This window comes from Rhododendron vialii, chromosome 6a (assembly GCF_030253575.1).
Source record: "Rhododendron vialii isolate Sample 1 chromosome 6a, ASM3025357v1".
NCBI lineage: Eukaryota > Viridiplantae > Streptophyta > Magnoliopsida > Ericales > Ericaceae > Rhododendron > Rhododendron vialii.
In genome coordinates, this window is record NC_080562.1 from 26,254,258 (window position 1) to 26,261,251 (window position 6,994).

Here is a 6,994-nt window from a genome sequence, read left to right on the forward strand (position 1 = left end):
GTGGATAGCTTGTCATGCTTCTTTTAATTTGTTAAGACTTATAATTCATTGCATGATGGAGTGAAAAGAAAGTTATTTTTAGTTATTGGACAAAATTATTTATTTATTGAGGTAAAAAAATCATGTTGCCGAATTATTATAAAGCGGGGCGTGACACGAACGCTTCGATCGGCTAGTTGGAGTGTGACACGAGTAGGCTTCATCTCTCCCAACCCAAGTTCTGATAAACAGAAAACGGAAGTAAATTAACGCTAGCACCAAGATCAAGTAAAGCTTGTTCGATACATTTTCCTCCAATTGTGACAGCGATAGTAGGGCTCCCCGGATCTTTGTACTTAGGCGCGATATTCGTTTGAATGATAGAACTCACTTGCTCAGTAAGGAATATCTTCTTTTGAACATTAAGCTTGCGCTTCCGAGTACACAAATCCTTAAGAAACTTGGCATAAGAGGGAATTTGCTTGACTGCATCCATGAGAGGAATGTTGATCTTCACTTGATTGAATAACTCATGCAACTCCGCATTCAAATTTGGTTTCGCCAAAGCCCTCAAACGATTAGGATACAAAGCCGGTGTTGGAATCACTTGAGGTTCCAATACACTTTCCTTGTTCTTGCCTTTATCCTTTTCTTTTTCTTCTACAAGAGTCTCCTTGCTTGCTTCCTTGGGAGATTTCCCAAGGATTGGAATTGAACGTTCGATAGGAGGAGGCAAATAAGATGGTTCCGGAGGCATCACCACTTGGATATCCACCGTCTTGCCACTTCAAAGAGAAATAATAGACTTTGCTTGCTCGGGGAAAGTCACCGAAGAGCTAGCAAAGTGAAGACTTTAAGAAGGCGGATTAGAATTCGGTTGCGGATTAGGTTGAGGTTGAGTAGGAAACTTCCCTTTCTCTTGTTGTAACAAACCCACCGTAGTTGTCAACTTGCCCAACTGATTTCTGATGTCATTCATCATCTGAGTTTATTGCTCATTGATAGCAGTTTGACCTTGCAAAAGAGCACTAAATTGATCTTCCCAAGAACGCTTTGGTGGTTGTTGGAATTGGTTCGCATGTGGGAACGGAGCAGAAGGAGCAAAACCAGGCGGACCTTGAGCTTGAGGAAAACGGAAAGCATTCTGAGGTTGCTTCCAAGGTAATTGAGGAGCGGGCGGTGGAGCTTGAGAAGAACTCCCTTCATTAGATTGATTCCAACGGAAAGCCGGATGTTGCCTTGTCCCCGGATTATAAAATTGAGAATAAGGGTCAAAATGTTGCACGGCATGTACTTCTTCTGGAGCAATCCCATTAATCACGTTCTTAAGAGCAGGAATGTTGGGGCACGCTTCGGTAGAATGGCCCACAATCTCACAAATAACACAAACTTCCTCCACTTGACGCACTACTTTGACTTCTTGAGATTGAGCACTCTTTAATTCCAACTTGTCAAGTTTTCGAGCAATCTCCTCCAATCGAGTTTCAAAAGCTGTATGCTCCGCAATAGAGAATTTTCCTGAACCTGTAGGACCTTGATTGAACATTGCTCTATCTCCTGGATCTGCAAATTGCCAAGACTGGGTCTTCTCAGCTAGTGACTCATAGTAATCCCAAGCATCCTCCGGTGTCTTCCCCATAAAATCACCTCCACCCATAGTTTCCAAAAGCTGTTTACTCTCTTGAGAACACCCTGTGTAGAAATAGTTGACTCTGAGATACAACGGAAGGTTGTGATGAGGAACCGACATAAGCAAGTCCTTGTATTGCTACCAATACTTGTTGTAAGTCTCTCCATCCCTTTGCTTGAAACATTGAATCTGATCGATAAGTAACTTTGTCCTGCTTGCTGGAAAGAATTTAGTGGTGAAGGCATCCTGAACTTCTCCCCAGTTGGGCAAAGATTGAGGCTTCAAAGAATTAAACCATTGTTTCACCTTGTCTTTGAGAGTGAATGGGAACAACTTCAGGCGAGCTTGATCAAGTTGCCCTGGGACTGTAACAAAAGAGTGTAGAATATTCTCGAACTCCCGGATATGCAAATAAGGATCCTCCAATTCTCGGCCCTGAAATTCTGGAACTATCCGAAGATACTCAGCCTTGAATTCAAATGTATTCCCAGCGGTCGGAGTCGGAATAACGATAGGAGATACTTGAGGAGTCCGTTCTGGATTCAAATAATCACGTAGAGTACGAACTGGAACTTCTTCGGCCATTGCCCTGAAATTCTGGAACTATCCGAAGATACTCAGCCTTGAATTCAAATGTATTCCCAGCGGTCGGAGTCGGAATAACGATAGGAGATACTTGAGGAGTCCGTTCTGGATTCAGATAATCACGTAGAGTACGAACTGGAACTTCTTCGGCCATTGGGCCTTTGCGATTGCGATTTAATTTGAGAGGTGGAGAGTGGGCAGGATATGCCCTGGCAATGCTACGGATTCTTGGCGGAGACGAAGAACGATGAAGCCGTTTTGAAATTGGGCTTCGGTAAACACGCATACACAGGCAAAAATACTAACTAACTACCAACAAACTACCAGACAGAAGGGGCCATCCCGCCACCTCAACTCAGCAAACAGAATATGCGAGGGGTTATGCCACCACCTCGGCTAAGCAATGCAATCAAATTTAAGCTAACTAACTAAGAAACAAATTCGATATTTAGCCTGGCTTCGTTACACCTCAAGTTTAGATGAACTAGGTTAGAGGTATCCACCAAACTAAAGACGAACTACTAACATATAAACTACTAAACTACTACTAGACGAAAGCGGGATACATACAGTGGTTTGTCGAACCTCCAAGAAAGCCATAATAAGAAATCCCCGGCAACGGCGCCAAAAATGCTTCGTTCTCCAAGATAATGTGGAATAATACCCCAAGCGTAGGGTTTAACACGTCGATTGAAGCATAATAAACCGGAAATCCGGGATCGTACCCAAGGGAATAATTATATGGCTTAGTCGGATTTGTAGATGCAAGTAAGGGCTTTCGGCCTTTAGACAGCCAACTTTGTTTTACTTTAAACGGTGGAAATAAAAGGCTAAATTAAAAATGAATTAACTAGAGAAAAGATAGGCTAGGTCTAGGAATTATTAACACTCAAGACTCAAGCTAAATCACACTCTTCACCCAATTACACAATTTAAAATACTTGATTAAAGTTCTCGAATTGAAAGATAAAATGATTTGAGAACCAAGCTAGCTCTAGAATTCATTTGGCAAATACCTCGAGCGACAGAGCTCTAAGTATCATGTGTGGTGGGTAGGCGATGCTCCCACCTACACATGATCAAAGAGGTCAACACCTCGGTAATTTATCAAACAAACCCGAACCCCACATCAATTTTCAAATCAAAGTTTAAAGCTTTATTGGGTGCAAAATGCAATTTTCGCCCGAGCCATGAGGTGCTAATCAGCCCATGACCAAACTTTGGAAAACTACTCACCCATATCTAGAGAGATAGGAGCAAGTGAAAATCTACTTAACATAATTGAAATAACAAGACTAGAAGAAAATTAGAGATTAAGATAGATCGGGAATAAAGAAACAACTTTAATTAAAGCAACAATATCAAAAACTAACAACTAAATGCAGAAATTAAAGTATTTAAAACTGAAAATGAAGAACACTCAAGAACAATTTGAATTGCAATGAAATCTAATCTAGATCTAGAAAATGTACTACTTGAATCTATCTACTTGTTTTTTTTACAAAAATGACATAAGCTTTTATACTTCGAAGGTCCGGGACTGGAATATACCGCGAGATGCTCTGAAGATTCGCCCCTAAGTCCCTCGGCATTGATGGCAACGGCCTTAGTATGCTCTGCTATGGACTTCGGCATCGATGTAACACAATACATCCCATCGATGCCGAGATGGTTAAGGGACTGGACCACTAAGGGGCTCGGCATCGATGGACCTTCTCCCTTGACATCGATGCCGAGCTCAATAGCTCGATGTTTGGCCGTCATCTTCTGCCTTGGCTGCCTGCCTCTTGCTCGAGCAATTCTGCTTCTGCTCGGGTAAATCTGCTTCTGCTCGGGCAATCCAGCTTATGCCTTGGCCATCGGGTCATCCTTGCCTGAGCAATTCTGTTTGATCTTGGTTTGTTTCTGCCTTGGCCTTTAAAATTCCTTTCTTTGACAATTCACCTACAAAACAGAACTAAAACACTCTACACGCAAATATCGTTGACAATAACTAATTAGAACTTAAATTAAACTAAAACTAAGTACTAGCGCACCCTACATTACATTTTCGGGTGCTTATCAGAAATACTTTTGGGCACTTCCTGATTTTCTACAGTCTTTGTAGGATTAAAGCCTTTTAACTTAAGAACTCCGTATTTCCTCATCAGCAGACCTCATAATTGCCCTTATCCTAGACTTTCAATAATCAATATTTTCACTATCTAGAATAGGAGTGTGCAATTGGAAGAAAGGTTCATATTCGTGTTTGATCATGTTCATCGTTTTAATGCATGAAGGATCCACTCAAGAAATAACTTACCTAATCAGAATTGCAACCTGCTCTAATACCAATTGAAAACCTATTTTGCTACTAACCCAATAATCAAGTAATAATAGGAACAAAGAGTAACGATTGATGAACACAAGCGATATACGTGGAAAACTCCTGAAAGGGTAAAAACCATGGGAAGCAATCAAGCACTATAAAACTATGTAGTTATAAACAGGGACGGATGTACACAGGGGCACGTGCCCCCAGTCAATTTAAGAAAAAATTACAAAAAGCAAGCAAAAAGTGAAAAGCAACCAAAAAGTGGGTTACGTTTTCTCTCTCGTTCGTTTGAGAAAGAAAAGGAGCATAGGCACCGACCAGCCGCCTAATCCAACCCAAGACTCACCATCACCGATTGCTGTCGTCTGTCGCCGACCCAACCCACCAGGCAACAGGAAGTCACCACTAAGGTCTCTCTTTCTTCCCCACCCCCCACTCCTCTCAGTCTCTCTAACTCTCACTATCTCTGGACCAGATCGATTTTGTATATATTTATATATAATAATATACATATCATATGTATGCTATGTGTCGGACGGTCTGATGGTGATGTCGTGAATCTCGTGAATATTTACTACAAGTCTATAATATACTGAGATGTGAATTTGTGATACATATATTATAGTATATATGCACATCCTCTGGCCCATTTACATAGGAATTTTTAATTCGGATGTTTATACCAATGCTTTGGACTATCAATGAAGGAAGTATGGTAATATGCACATAAATTGATTTGGGTCTCTAGGTCTGCCCTCTTTGATGTCATTTGGCTTTGATTTGGGGGCATGGTTCTACAACAAAACGTCCTTGTAGCTCCTCGGTTCTTGGAGGTTTAGGGGGGCCACTGTTTAAGTGGTATTTTGAGAGTAGCCACTTTGTGTATATATTGTCAAACGTTAGGTCTGTCTCCAATCATCCCCGCCTATACCCCCAATGATTGGGGACTAGATGGGTTATGTTTTGTTGTTGTTGTTGTTGTATGTTTATATACATTGAATTTAGGGCTTTTGCTTCCAGTTTTCAAGCTTTCTAATTAGGGCATTTTGCTCCAGTTTTCAAGCTTTCCAATTAGGGCTTTTTCTAATATATGTGTGATTTTAATTAGGGTTTTTTTATACTGATTTTAGGGATTTTCAATTAGGGCTTTTTAATACTGATTTTAGGGCTTTCCGGATACCTTTGTTGATACGTATGTTCTATTTATCTTTGTAGAAATATATACTATGGAGAAATAATTCATACGAAAAACGTTTTCTCTCTCGTCAAGATATGAAAACTCGGCGGGGACAACTGTGAGAATGCAAATGGAAAAATGGAACTACTTACGGATGAATATGTTAGTTTTTGTGCTTATATATGTTTAGAAACTTTTGGAAGCATTGTGCTTTTATGTTTAGGAACTTTTGAAAGCATTGTGCTTATGTCTACGAACTTTTGGAAGCGTGCAAGTATTATAGAACATGTTGCGAAGTCTAGTTTAATATTATTGTGCTTGACGATAAATTTTTGTTTATGGTAGGAGAAATTGGTGCCCTCACTATTGGGATTTCTTGAATCCGTCCCTGGTTACAAGTAATCTTACCTCACAATTTGAATCCTCACAATCGCCCCAAGACCTACTTGTCGAATTGCTCATTCACCACACTTAGTGCTTGACTGCCGCTACTTTGAATCTACAAGCCTTCCAAGATACTTTTAGAAATCCACTGAAAGATGACTCAAATAGTTGAATTGATGAAGTGAAAAACTTCTTGGAGTTACCATTGTGTATTAATGATCGAAAGATTTCATTTGTACTCCAATACTCAAATGAACAAAAAACCTCTTCACTGAAGCAAAAAATGTGGCGGCATCTTTTTCTTTTCTTCTTCTTTTTTGTTACTACTAGCTATGGAAGCACCTCACTTGGTCCACATTCCTCATATAGATACACTCTTCTAGGTCTAACCAATCTGTTTTCCCACCGTGGCTTAGTTGAAGGTGCATCAATTTCCATGCAAATCTTTCCATGTGAGCACAAATTTCTTTCCTTCCAAGGACACTATTCTTTCATTTTCTGCCCATGGAAACACTCACTCTCAGTTACATAAAAGACTCTTTCCACTCAAATCCTATACAGACTCGCTACGCTTAGAACGATAGAAAGAAATTACAACTCGATAAATAACGGGATACAAGAGAAAATATGTTTATCAATGTAACTGTAAACCAAAAAAATAGTGCCGCTTTTTGGAGCTAACAAGAATTAGGGATTCTAATTTTTTATGAATAAAAAATCAAAAGTGTTGTGCCAAAAATGAAATTGAGAACATAACAAATCAACAAGCGATAAACAAGTATAAAAAAAATGAGTGGCACAGATCATTGTTTCGAGACAAGAGACAAAATGTGTATGTACGCGATGTATGTACACCTATAGAAAAGTTGTACTCCCTCCATTCATTTTTCAGTGTCCTGTTTCGTAATTTCAACTTATTAAAAAG

At 39.9% G+C, this 6,994-nt stretch overlaps 1 non-coding gene across 1 annotated transcript; it reads left to right on the plus strand.

The window, feature by feature from the left end:
- The first annotated feature begins 5,207 nt into the window (after positions 1 to 5,207).
- LOC131331605 (small nucleolar RNA snoR100) lies at positions 5,208 to 5,315 on the plus strand. Its single transcript, XR_009201418.1, has one exon. It is a non-coding gene; the product is annotated as a small nucleolar RNA snoR100 (small nucleolar RNA).
- The last annotated feature ends 1,679 nt before the right edge of the window (positions 5,316 to 6,994 follow it).